A 14,377-nucleotide genomic window follows, 5' to 3' on the forward strand; every position below is an offset into this window, starting at 1 on the left:
GAGGCACAGCCTCTGCGGCGGCGGCGGGCACCGTCCGGTGGTAGGCGGCAGTGGCCGGCGCGTCTCCGGCGGCTGGAAGCGGAGAAGACGGCGGCGGCGCGTGCTGGGTCCTCCGCGGGTGGCGGCGGCGGTTAGGCCCCGCGGGCCGGCTGCGGGCCGCATGGGCCGGCGGTGGCGAAGGGCGCGGAGAGGACGCGTGGCAGATCCGGATTGGCTGTGGGGTCGGCTGGACGTGTCCGGCCACCGGGCGGACATGTCGGGCGGCGCGGGGAAGATGGGTCTAGGGTTTCGTCCGTGAAATTTCGGGGGAGGCCACATATTTATAAGTAGAGGGAGCCAGGAGAGTCCAAATGAGGTTAGGTTTTCGGCCACGCGATCGTGATCGAACGACCGAGATGATGGATGAGGTTTTGGTGGGTTTTGGGCCAAATTGGAAGGGTGTTGGGCTGCAACACGCACGAGGCCTTTTCGGTCCCTCGGTTAACCGTTGGAGTATCAAACGAAGTCCAAATGGCACGGAAATTGACAGGCAATCTACCGGTAGTAAACCAAGGCCGCATGACAAGTCTCGGTCCAAACCGAGAATGTTTAACACCCGCACATGAAAAGAGGTAGAAAGGGACACCGGATGACATAGGAGCGCCGGATTGCAAAACGGACAACGGGGAAAATGCTCGGATGCATGAGACGAACACGTATGCAAATGAAATGCACATGATGACATGATATGAGATGCATGACATGCAAGCAATGACAAGGAAACAACAACGAATAACTGGAGGACACCTGGCACATCGGTCTCGGGGCGTTACAACACTCCACCACTATGAGAGGATCTCGTCCCGAGATCTGGAATGGCACCGGAGGGAAAACGGAGGAGAAAGAGAAGAGGTAAAACTAAGTTGCTCCTTTGACAAACGAGTGAAACCAAATAACCTTGAAAAGGTTAACCCATCTCGAGAAAAGAAATACAACGGAGATAAATGAAGTTGAAAGCACTCCGTTAGCAAAGAGGAACAAGGAAGAACAACTTTAGGCAGTACTCCGGTTGAGAAGGAATGCAAGGCTTGATAAGATGAAAAGAACTTGAGCCGAGGGCACAAATCTCCGGTTAAATGGATAGGCATGAAAAGAATATGATCTTTGAAAAAATGAGATGATGGGTGAAAAGAACAACGTCGCAATGCCTCCGGAAGAGAGAAATATAATATAGATCATTGAAATAAAAGAATGGAGAAGAAAAGCCAACTTCTACCACAAAAGAGTTTGAAAAGGTATCCTTAGGAGAAGGGTCGAACGGAGTTGTTGTAAAACCAACAACAAAAGGATAAGCTTGATATGGTCTTATGGGATACATCTCAAATTATGAGGTGACAACCTGCCACTCACGGGAAAAAGAATTGGATTGGTAAGAACAAGGAGACGAGAAGCTATCTCACCGGGAAGATAAAAGAAGAACTTGGATCATTGATAAATACCATAAGAGCGACAATCCTTAAAAGAAAGCTTTATGTGAAATATAGCCCAAGATAACTCCAATGAAGAGATTGGTGGATATAAAATACCTCATCTTGATAACTTGTGACACACGAAGCACAAAGGGAAATTATCAATAATGACATAACACCACCTCAAAATATATGCGTGAACGAATTGCACTCCGAATTGCAAGATGAAGAAAACTTGAGCTCCTCTTAAAAGAATCTTGATGAACACTTCGAGAAGGAATTAAATCATTGGTGAACCATCATGTAGAACCTTCATGAAGAACTCCGGTAGTAAAAGAATGATCAAGCAAGAGGAAAGACAAGTTGAAAACACAAGGTGAAGACTTGCAATGATTAGATGGATCACAAGAAATACTCAAGAAAAATTGCAGGAATAGCAAGGAGTCCAAGGTATAACCAAGACATGACCAAACATGTGTTGGAAAGAAGACAAAGGGGTTGTCGATGATAACTCAAATCATCGAAGGTCAAGGATGGTATTCCTCACCATGAATTCAATTGTCATTTCAATGAAAGTCAAAATGTTGATGCTGATCACGACGCATTTGTCGAGAGGCTCTATGAAGATGCCATCGAGGAGCGATGCCATCAAGCAACAGGAAGGATGAAGCGAAAGGTTATTGAAACCACGAGTACGACACAAACTCGATAGCAAGCTTGTTGTTCATGGCAAAAATGGTATAATGGGGTAGATCGACATAAGCTTAGCTCGTCGTCGAAGATTGTGCTCCGGAAAGGACCTGGTAGCACAGTTGAAATTTAGCACGGTAACAATACAGCTGATCAGGCTAGGAATGACTTGAAGGATTATTAAACTCGTAAGCAACAAAATTTACTTAAGAGTTATAGAATCGGAGTGTGGAATCGATTCACTTATCGGCGTCCTCGAGTGACTAACAACTCAAAACCCGGGGAAATATGAAATCGATGAGAAGCAATACCAAATGAAGACTCGTAGGAAGCAACACGGTTCTTTGTTATTCTCGAGGTACCGAAGGGTAATACTCAAAGGAAAATCAAAATAGAGGTTGCGGAGATGCATTGATCGGTAGAGGACAAGTGCTTTAACTTGTCCGAGAAATGGAATCAAAGGGGAACAATCGTGGTCAGAACCACGGTTGCAAAGGACCAAACATAGTTACCAGATGAACTTATAACAAGGGGATTATTATTTTTACGAGCAGCTTCCATGATAAGTTCTACATCGGGTCCATGGGCATGAACACAAAGTTCAAGGTCGGCTCCCACTTCTTCAATGCATAACCTTACATTCACTCCTCGTTTTTCGGAGAAAATGTTGTGCCGAGGATTTATCTGGCGAAGTACCAGAAGAGTAAGACTCGTGAGAACTCTCGGGTTCACACGGATTATGGAAGGCATAAGTTTAACCCATCGGGGCATTTTTACGAATCTATAGAACCATCAACCAAGCAAAGATACGAGTTCAAAAGAAGAGTATCGGAGTCAAAGCAGATGATACAAGTTACTGAAGGTGTTATGTATCAGGGAAAAACTCACAAGACTTTGGGTGTGAAGGACACAGTCGGATAATCAACCCAGCAATGGATCTGGCGATTCACGACAGAGTTGATGTGATTATCGGTAATCAATCAGATGAAGAAGGGGATGCAAAGGCATTGGCTTATAGAAACGTCTGAATGATTCGATGCGTGGGTACAAAGGAATTATGATTTCAAGACGAAGGATCGGAAGCAGAGGCTCTGATCAAAAGACGATAAGTTGAATAGACTTAGAGGTGCACCTGATCAAAACTTGATTGGGCAAGAACCAGCTCATAACCGGAGCGATGTCGGAGACGGAAAGAAAATTTCCAAGGATTAATTGGTGATTGCCAGTATTCGCTCACACGTTGAATCCATAGGAACAGAAGTACAACCACAAAGAATTTTAAAGGATATTGCTCGACATACGGAACTAATCGTAGTGCAAGCAGGCAAGGAGAATCAAGAGCAATAGGCTGCAGAGGATTTTCGGAAGATCACATAGTATTTCGAAGAATTTTGTGAATCACACGAACAACTGAGGATGAACGGATCCTCGGTGAGTGCGAGGAATTATCCGAAGGGGGGTGTATTCATGGGGCAAAGAACTGCAAGGCAGTAAGCTCAACGGATTCTTGAAGCAATAGAGAATTTCGGGGCATCTTGTAATAACAAGAGCATCGAGGAATGATTGTATGGACGGCAAGTGTATGTAGCTATCCATGGGGATTTATCGGTGGTAGAGAAATGCAATGGCAAAGGGCACAAGGGTCTCGGGAAAACATCGAGGAGTATCTGCAGAATCTTCTGGCGAAGCAAGCGATCATCTGCAGTGAAGGGGCTCTCCGGGAGGAAGTGGTTACGAGATCCTAGAGTCAGAGTTAGTAAAATCTTTAACCCGAATAGAAGAGAGTTCAGAGTCCCAGAGTATAGACGAGGAATAAAAGATACTAATACCACCCAATGGCGACGTGGGCCCGTAAGCCACACAGCCAATGTTAGTAAAAGTTTTTCAGTGACTAGACTCAACTTCGGCCAAGGAGTTGGAAAGGGGGCTACCTACAGGCAGTCGGCTCTGATACCAACTTGTGACGCCCTCGATTCAATCGTACACTAATCATACACGCAAATGTGTACGATCAAGATCAAGGACTCACGGGAAGATATCACAACACAACTCTAGACACAAATTAAAATAATACAAGCTTTATATTACAAGCCAGGGGCCTCGAGGGCTCGAATACATCAGCTTGAATACAAACGAGTCAGCGGAAGCAACAATATCTGAGTACAGACATGAGTTAAACAAGTTTGCCTTAAGAAGGCTAGCACAAAAGCAACATCGATCGAAAAGGTAAGGCCTCCTGCCTGGGAGCCTCGTAACTACTCTTGGTCGTCGGCGTCCGTCACGTGGTAGTAGGCACCCTCGGGGTAGCAGCAGTCGTCAAAGGCGGCATCTGGCTCCTGGACTCCACCATCTGGTTGCAACAACCAGAAAGAAGAAAGAAGGGGAAAAGGGGGAGCAAAGCAACCGTGAGTACTCATCCAAAGTACTCGCAAGCAAGGATCTACACTACATATGCAACATTATCAAAGGAAGGCTATATATGTGGACTGGGCTGCAGAAATGCCAGAATAGAGAGAAGGCCTAGTCCTATCGAAGACTAGCATCTTCTCGAACCACCATCTTGCAGCAAACAAGAGGGAGTAGAGTAGCATAAAGTAAAGTGGTAGTAGTGTTATCAACCTCGGCCAGAGATCCTTTCTCGACTCCCTGCGAGAAAGCAATCCCAGAGCCATACTATCCAGTTATCATCACAATCAAATCCTCATCACCATCCAGTTCTCATCACAAGTATCCAGTTCTAGTTGTATCGATCGGGATACAACTCCAAGTGTCCGTTACCGTAGGACAGGCTATCGATAGATGTTTTCTTCCCTGCAGGGGTGCACCAACTTACCCACCACGCTCGATTGACTCCGGCCGGACACACTTTCCAGGGTCATGCCCGGCCTCGGCCAAACAATACGCCGCAACCCGACCTAGACTTAACAGAGAGGTCAGCACGCCGGACTAAACCTATGCCCCCAGGGGTCATGGGCCATCTCCCCGGGAACTCCTGCACGTTGCGTGGGCGGCCGGTGAGCAGACCTAGCTACCTCCCTAAAAAGGCAGGAGCTTACCAGTCCAACCCGGCGCGCGCCGCTCCGTCGCTGACGTCTATTAAGCTTCGGCTGATGTATACGACGCAGAACGCCCATACTATGCCCACGTGATGGTTAGTGCTATCAGGCCAGAGCCCCTCGGATCAAATATCCAAATCGTAGTGGATTAGGAACGCGCGGTAACAAGCAGAGACTCACGAAAGATGTGACCCCGTTGCCCCGTCTCGAGGACTTGCGGCAAGGGCTAAGAATGCCCGGCCACGTCTCGTAATTATCTCACGGGCACCTTCCAGGTCAACCCGTCTCCACATCACTTTCCAAGTAACAGTTGTAAAGTCCAAGTATCCGTGTGTCCAAACATCAAGAGGAAAACCCAAGGAATCACCCTCGGTGGGTTCCACTCAATGTAATCATCAAGGTGAACGTAGAGGAATCACCCTCGGTTCACACTTGAGGGGTTGCACGACAGAGTCGTATCGGAAGTGGTTAAAGAGGAAATCACCCTCGATGACCACGACCGAATAGCTACACTACAGGGTTAATATCAGAAGTGTTGTAGAGGTCTCACCCTCGGCACTCGATAGTAACCCAGTAGTGTCGAGCAACTAAGGGGAAAGTGATGTGCAGTGTCGGGGCCTGGTCTTCGATCCCGTTGATCGGGTCTTCAATGATGAAGCAGGGGCAACAAGGACAAGGTGGGGGTCACTGATGGATCACTAACCAACCTATACTAAGCAGTTTAGGATAAGCAGGTAAGGTACAACAGTAGGTACAAAAGCAGGCTATGCATCAGAATAGGTGCAAACAATGACAGTAGCAAAATCTAATGCAAGCATGAGAGAATGGAATGGGCGATATCGGGATGATCAAAGGGGGGGCTTGCCTGGTTGATCTGGCAAGGAGGGGTCGTTGTCGACGACGTAGTCGATCACCGGGGCATCAGCGGCCTCGGGGTCTACCGGAGAGAAGAGGGGGAAGAAACAGTAAATACATAGCAAACAGAGGTAACACTAAGCATTACATGACGATACGTAGCGCTAAGCATGCTCTAACGCGGTCCTAGACGTTATAGGTGAAGGGGGAAATCATCCGGGAAGGTGTTCCCGGTTCCGGACCTGTGTCAGACAGATGACCGGAGGGGGAAAGTTCCATGTTCAGCATGCTAGGGGCATGTGACAGATGAACGGACCGCATATTCGGATTCGTTGGATTTTTCTGAGCAACTTTCATATAGAAAACATTTTCATCGGAGTTACGGTTTAATTTCTATGAATTTCTAAAGATTTTAGCATTTCCAGAAATTATTTAAATTAACATAAATGGAATTATTGCGTCAGCATGATGTCAGCAAGAGGTCAGCAGGTCAACCGCAGCTGGTCAGGTCAAACCTGGCAGCTGGGTCCCACCTGTCATAGACAGTGGGTCTAACAGCAGTTTAATTTAGCTAAACAGAGTTAATTAGAGGTTGGGCCCCACATGTCAATGCCTAATTAGATTAACTAATTAATTTAGTTTAATTAGCGTGGGGGCCAACATGTCAGTGGAAGTAACTGCCACATCAGCGTAGCTGACTTGGTCAACTGGCCAACCGGGGCACCTGGGGCCACTGGTCAGCGACCCGGGGGGGTGGCCCCAGGTGGTGCCACGTCAGCGGTGCCGGAGCTTCGCCGCCGGCGACTAAAAACACGGCGGCGCGTACAGGGGGGAATCGGGATTCTGCTATAGGGCACGGGGGAGGTCGCGGTTAGGGGCGTTCGAACGAGCGCACAAAGGCGCGTCGACTAGGGACGGTGGCTTCGCCGGAGTTGGCCGGAATCGGCGCCGGCGTCGAGGCCAGCGGCGGAGCGGCTTTGGCCGAAGGAAGAAACGGCGAGGCAGCGCGCTATTGAGCAAAAGAGGAGGCTGGGGAGGATCTTCGTGGTGCGGCGAATCCAATGGGCACGAGCCCGTGACCAAACGGTCACCGAAGACGGGTCGGCGACGAGATACGGCGGCCGCGCGTACGGGACCTCGACGGAAACTACGCTAGGAGGCACGGGAGGGAGCGTGCGCGTGCGCGTTGGGCTCCTGGGAACCCCAAGAGCACAACTGTGAGGTCGGGCGAGCGTGTGGACGGTCACCACAACGGCAACGAGCTCGTCGGCGGAGCTCGGCTCGGCCATGGCGGGTCCAGCCATTCTGGGCGCGTACGGGAGCAAAAGAGAGGGGGGGGAAGGGGCTCACCTTGCGGCACGCACGGTGGCCCTCGAAGGCTTAGTAGCAGCAGAGACGGCGCCGGAGACGAAGAAGGGCGGCGACGACCGGAGACGTGGACGAAAGGAATCTGACGCTTCGGTGCTCCCCAACTCCAGCTGAGGCCACCGGTCGATGGAGAGGACGACGGCAGAGCTCACCGTCAAGGTCAGCGGGCGCGGGGCCGCCGGTGGCCGCGACAACGACGGAGGGCGGCGGCGACTGTGCTTGGGCCGCGGATCTGGAGGAGAGAAGGCCGAGAGGGACAGGGAGGAGAACGGAGAGGCGGGAGTGGCGGTAGGTGAGGGGGGAGGACTCGAGGCGTCCGGGGGCGTGGAGGCCTTATCCTCTCGCGGGGGTCATCGCCGGCGAGGTGGTTCGGCGGGGACGGCGCCCCTGTAGCGGCGCGCACCAGGGGAACAGGAAGGGGGCGCGCTTCGGGGAGCTGGGCCGGCCAGGCTGGTGAGGTGGGCCGGCCTGCTGGGATGGGCCGAAGCCCAAGGGGAGGCCAGTGGCTCTCCCACCCCTTCTTCTTTCCTTTTTCCTTTTTTTTGTTTTTTTTTCTTTTCCAGCAGCTTTTGCATTTTTCTTTTGCCACAATTGACTTTGCAAAATTATGCCACTGGCCAAAACAAACTCAAAGAATTAAAGTGCACTGCCTCAAAAAGGTTGGGTGGCTTTTGGAATAGTTGCCAATTTTATAAATCAAAAAGGGCATTTAATTTATTGCTTAGGCCACTGTTTGAAGTAGCTTAGGCCACTCAAACCTTTTTGCAAAAATGTTGGTTCACCACCAATATTAGCTGTGGATTATTCTGCACATGATGAACATTTTTGTTTTCATGTCTGAGCATTTTGAATTTCAGACAAAATTTGAATTTGAATTCAACTGGAATGTGAAAGAACATGAGACAATAATGATCAGGCACATGTTTAGCAAAAAGATTAACTTAACCCCAGGGGTTACTGTAGCATCATTACACCGGGGTGTTACAAATCTCCTCCACTACAAGAAATCTCGTCCCGAGATTTAAGTGGGGAAGTAAAGAGTAACTTTGGGAGAACTGACCCTTTTAGGGTTAATTATCTAGTGAATAATTCAGGGAATGTGGCAGAAGTATCTCTCGAGTTGAAACTTAAGAAAACATCGAGAGCAAAACATGAAGTACAATAGGAAGTTTCAAGCGAATGGACAAACGATCGATACCTGAACAGAGTGTGAGAAGGGGGTTTAGAGCATCGGGAATAGATTATATCTCGGAAGGTGGCTCGTGACAAAACACAAAGCCAAGAGCAAATGATACTCCGGAATAAAAGGATATATAGGAGAGTCAGGTTCCGATCATGTGGAACTGTGGGTTATGAGCCCACCATGCGGGTTAAAGGTAGAAAGGGGGTCGATAGCAAGGCATGTCAGATGATAGACTGTCAGTTATGTTGTCAACACGTTGGTACCAAGGGCGAGGGACAGAGAGAACTATTTTCCTGCTCGTTGAACGAGGCGGACCAGTAGGCGAAGTTCTCGTCCATCGGGGGTTACCAGGATGTCGTCAGCAATAGTAACAGGGTCACACTGACAGAGTTGTAAACCGAGGTGTTTCCATAAGCAGGGAATTATTTCTGCTTATAACATATATAGTTCACAAGAAAGGTTGAGCAAACCAATGGAAAGGAAAATGTGGTTATTAGTTTAACCAGACCAATGGAAAGGAAAAGGTGCTTATACACAAGAATTGGGAGTATATCCTTCCCAAGGGGAAGCGGAGCAGGATATACCTGATAGGACAGCAAGTTCAAAAGCATTTAGATAATGGGGAGAGGGAAGAATCATGATATTACCCAGACAACGGTGTTTGGATAATAGATCAAGAAACATTCGACAATGTGCTTCCAATGTTCTTGTTGATATTCGGAATACCTCTGTCATATTTCGAGGTAGCATTAACAAGGTGTTCCAAGTAGGGGTTGGAGTTGAAGATCACAAGAAATACTCAAGAAAAATTGCAGGAATAGCAAGGAGTCCAAGGTATAACCAAGACATGACCAAACATGTGTTGGAAAGAAGACAAAGGGGTTGTCGATGATAACTCAAATCATCGAAGGTCAAGGATGGTATTCCTCACCATGAATTCAATTGTCATTTCAATGAAAGTCAAAATGTTGATGCTGATCACGACGCATTTGTCGAGAGGCTCTATGAAGATGCCATCGAGGAGCGATGCCATCAAGCAACAGGAAGGATGAAGCGAAAGGTTATTGAAGCCACGAGTACGACACAAACTCGATAGCAAGCTTGTTGTTCATGGCAAAAATGGTATAATGGGGTAGATCGACATAAGCTTAGCTCGTCGTCGAAGATTGTGCTCCGGAAAGGACCTGGTAGCACAGTTGAAATTTAGCACGGTAACAATACAGCTGATCAGGCTAGGAATGACTTGAAGGATTATTAAACTCGTAAGCAACAAAATTTACTTAAGAGTTATAGAATCGGAGTGTGGAATCGATTCACTTATCGGCGTCCTCGAGTGACTAACAACTCAAAACCCGGGGAAATATGAAATCGATGAGAAGCAATACCAAATGAAGACTCGTAGGAAGCAACACGGTTCTTTGTTATTCTCGAGGTACCGAAGGGTAATACTCGAAGGAAAATCAAAATAGAGGTTGCGGAGATGCATTGATCGGTAGAGGACAAGTGCTTTAACTTGTCCGAGAAATGGAATCAAAGGGGAACAATCGTGGTCAGAACCACGGTTGCAAAGGACCAAACATAGTTACCAGATGAACTTATAACAAGGGGATTATTATTTTTACGAGCAGCTTCCATGATAAGTTCTACATCGGGTCCATGGGCATGAACACAAAGTTCAAGGTCGACTCCCACTTCTTCAATGCATAACCTTACATTCACTCCTCGTTTTTCGGAGAAAATGTTGTGCCGAGGATTTATCTGGCGAAGTACCAGAAGAGTAAGACTCGTGAGAACTCTCGGGTTCACACGGATTATGGAAGGCATAAGTTTAACCCATCGGGGCATTTTTACGAATCTATAGAACCATCAACCAAGCAAAGATACAAGTTCAAAAGAAGAGTATCGGAGTCAAAGCAGATGATACAAGTTACCGAAGGTGTTATGTATCAGGGAAAAACTCACAAGACTTTGGGTGTGAAGGACACAGTCGGATAATCAACCCAGCAATGGATCTGACGATTCACGACAGAGTTGATGTGATTATCGGTAATCAATCAGATGAAGAAGGGGATGCAAAGGCATTGGCTTATAGAAACGTCTGAATGATTCGATGCTTGGGTACAAAGGAATTATGATTTCAAGACGAAGGATCGGAAGCAGAGGCTCTGATCAAAAGACGATAAGTTGAATAGACTTAGAGGTGCACCTGATCAAAACTTGATTGGGCAAGAACCAGCTCATAACCGGAGCGATGTCGGAGACGGAAAGAAAATTTCCAAGGATTAATTGGTGATTGCCAGTATTCGCTCACACGTTGAATCCATAGGAACAGAAGTACAACCACAAATAATTTTAAAGGATATTGCTCGACATACGGAACTAATCGTAGTGCAAGCAGGCAAGGAGAATCAAGAGCAATAGGCTGCAGAGGATTTTCGGAAGATCACATAGTATTTCGAAGAATTTTGTGAATCACACGAACAACTGAGGATGAACGGATCCTCGGTGAGTGCGAGGAATTATCCGAAGGGGGGTGTATTCATGGGGCAAAGAACTGCAAGGCAGTAAGCTCAACGGATTCTTGAAGCAATAGAGAATTTCGGGGCATCTTGTAATAACAAGAGCATCGAGGAATGATTGTATGGACGGCAAGTGTATGTAGCTATCCATGGGGATTTATCGGTGGTAGAGAAATGCAATGGCAAAGGGCACAAGGGTCTCGGGAAAACATCGAGGAGTATCTGCAGAATCTTCTGGCGAAGCAAGCGATCATCTGCAGTGAAGGGGCTCTCCGGGAGGAAGTGGTTACGAGATCCTAGAGTCAGATTTAGTAAAATCTTTAACCTGGATAGAAGAGAGTTCAGAGTCCCAGAGTATAGACGAGGAATAAAAGATACTAATACCACCCAATGGTGACGTGGGCCCGTAAGCCACACAGCCAATGTTAGTAAAAGTTTTTCAGTGACTAGACTCAACTTCGGCCAAGGAGTTGGAAAGGGGGCTACCTACAGGCAGTCGGCTCTGATACCAACTTGTGACGCCCTCGATTCAATCGTACACTAATCATACACGCAAATGTGTACGATCAAGATCAAGGACTCACGGGAAGATATCACAACACAACTCTAGACACAAATTAAAATAATACAAGCTTTATATTACAAGCCAGGGGCCTCGAGGGCTCGAATACATCAGCTTGAATACAAACGAGTCAGCGGAAGCAACAATATCTGAGTACAGACATGAGTTAAACAAGTTTGCCTTAAGAAGGCTAGCACAAAAGCAACATCGATCGAAAAGGTAAGGCCTCCTGCCTGGGAGCCTCGTAACTACTCTTGGTCGTCGGCGTCCGTCACGTGGTAGTAGGCACCCTCGGGGTAGCAGCAGTCGTCAAAGGCGGCATCTGGCTCCTGGACTCCACCATCTGGTTGCAACAACCAGAAAGAAGAAAGAAGGGGAAAAGGGGGAGCAAAGCAACCGTGAGTACTCATCCAAAGTACTCGCAAGCAAGGATCTACACTACATATGCAACATTATCAAAGGAAGGCTATATATGTGGACTGGGCTACAGAAATGCCAGAATAGAGAGAAGGCCTAGTCCTATCGAAGACTAGCATCTTCTCGAACCACCATCTTGCAGCAAACAAGAGGGAGTAGAGTAGCATAAAGTAAAGTGGTAGTAGTGTTATCAACCTCGGCCAGAGATCCTTTCTCGACTCCCTGCGAGAAAGCAATCCCAGAGCCATACTATCCAGTTATCATCACAATCAAATCCTCATCACCATCCAGTTCTCATCACAAGTATCCAGTTCTAGTTGTATCGATCGGGATACAACTCCAAGTGTCCGTTACCGTAGGACAGGCTATCGATAGATGTTTTCTTCCCTGCAGGGGTGCACCAACTTACCCACCACGCTCGATTGACTCCGGCCGGACACACTTTCCAGGGTCATGCCCGGCCTCGGCCAAACAATACGCCGCAACCCGACCTAGACTTAACAGAGAGGTCAGCACGCCGGACTAAACCTATGCCCCCAGGGGTCATGGGCCATCTCCCCGGGAACTCCTGCACGTTGCGTGGGCGGCCGGTGAGCAGACCTAGCTACCTCCCTAAAAAGGCAGGAGCTTACCAGTCCAACCCGGCGCGCGCCGCTCCGTCGCTGACGTCTATTAAGCTTCGGCTGATGTATACGACGCAGAACGCCCATACTATGCCCACGTGATGGTTAGTGCTATCAGGCCAGAGCCCCTCGGATCAAATATCCAAATCGTAGTGGATTAGGAACGCGCGGTAACAAGCAGAGACTCACGAAAGATGTGACCCCGTTGCCCCGTCTCGAGGACTTGCGGCAAGGGCTAAGAATGCCCGGCCACGTCTCGTAATTATCTCACGGGCACCTTCCAGGTCAACCCGTCTCCACATCACTTTCCAAGTAACAGTTGTAAAGTCCAAGTATCCGTGTGTCCAAACATCAAGAGGAAAACCCAAGGAATCACCCTCGGTGGGTTCCACTCAATGTAATCATCAAGGTGAACGTAGAGGAATCACCCTCGGTTCACACTTGAGGGGTTGCACGACAGAGTCGTATCGGAAGTGGTTAAAGAGGAAATCACCCTCGATGACCACGACCGAATAGCTACACTACAGGGTTAATATCAGAAGTGTTGTAGAGGTCTCACCCTCGGCACTCGATAGTAACCCAGTAGTGTCGAGCAACTAAGGGGAAAGTGATGTGCGGTGTCGGGGCCTGGTCTTCGATCCCGTTGATCGGGTCTTCAATGATGAAGCAGGGGCAACAAGGACAAGGTGGGGGTCACTGATGGATCACTAACCAACCTATACTAAGCAGTTTAGGATAAGCAGGTAAGGTACAACAGTAGGTACAAAAGCAGGCTATGCATCAGAATAGGTGCAAACAATGACAGTAGCAAAATCTAATGCAAGCATGAGAGAATGGAATGGGCGATATCGGGATGATCAAAGGGGGGGCTTGCCTGGTTGATCTGGCAAGGAGGGGTCGTTGTCGACGACGTAGTCGGTCACCGGGGCATCAGCGGCCTCGGGGTCTACCGGAGAGAAGAGGGGGAAGAAACAGTAAATACATAGCAAACAGAGGTAACACTAAGCATGACATGATGATACGTAGCGCTAAGCGTGCTCTAACGCAGTCCTAGACGTTATAGGTGAAGGGGGAAATCAGCCGGGAAGGTGTTCCCGGTTCCGGACCTGTGTCAGACAGATGACCGGAGGGGGAAAGTTCCATGTTCAGCATGCTAGGGGCATGTGACAGATGAACGGACCGCATATTCGGATTCGTTGGATTTTTCTGAGCAACTTTCATATAGAAAACATTTTCATCGGAGTTACGGTTTAATTTCTATGAATTTCTAAAGATTTTAGCATTTCCAGAAATTATTTAAATTAACATAAATGGAATTATTGCGTCAGCATGATGTCAGCAAGAGGTCAGCAGGTCAACCGCAGCTGGTCAGGTCAAACCTGGCAGCTGGGTCCCACCTGTCATAGACAGTGGGTCTAACAGCAGTTTAATTTAGCTAAACAGAGTTAATTAGAGGTTGGGCCCCACATGTCAATGCCTAATTAGATTAACTAATTAATTTAGTTTAATTAGCGTGGGGGCCAACATGTCAGTGGAAGTAACTGCCACATCAGCGTAGCTGACTTGGTCAACTGGCCAACCGGGGCACCTGGGGCCACTGGTCAGCGACCCGGGGGGGTGGCCCCAGGTGGTGCCACGTCAGCGGTGCCGGAGCTT

Source organism: Triticum dicoccoides, chromosome 1A (genome assembly GCF_002162155.2).
Source record: "Triticum dicoccoides isolate Atlit2015 ecotype Zavitan chromosome 1A, WEW_v2.0, whole genome shotgun sequence".
NCBI lineage: Eukaryota > Viridiplantae > Streptophyta > Magnoliopsida > Poales > Poaceae > Triticum > Triticum dicoccoides.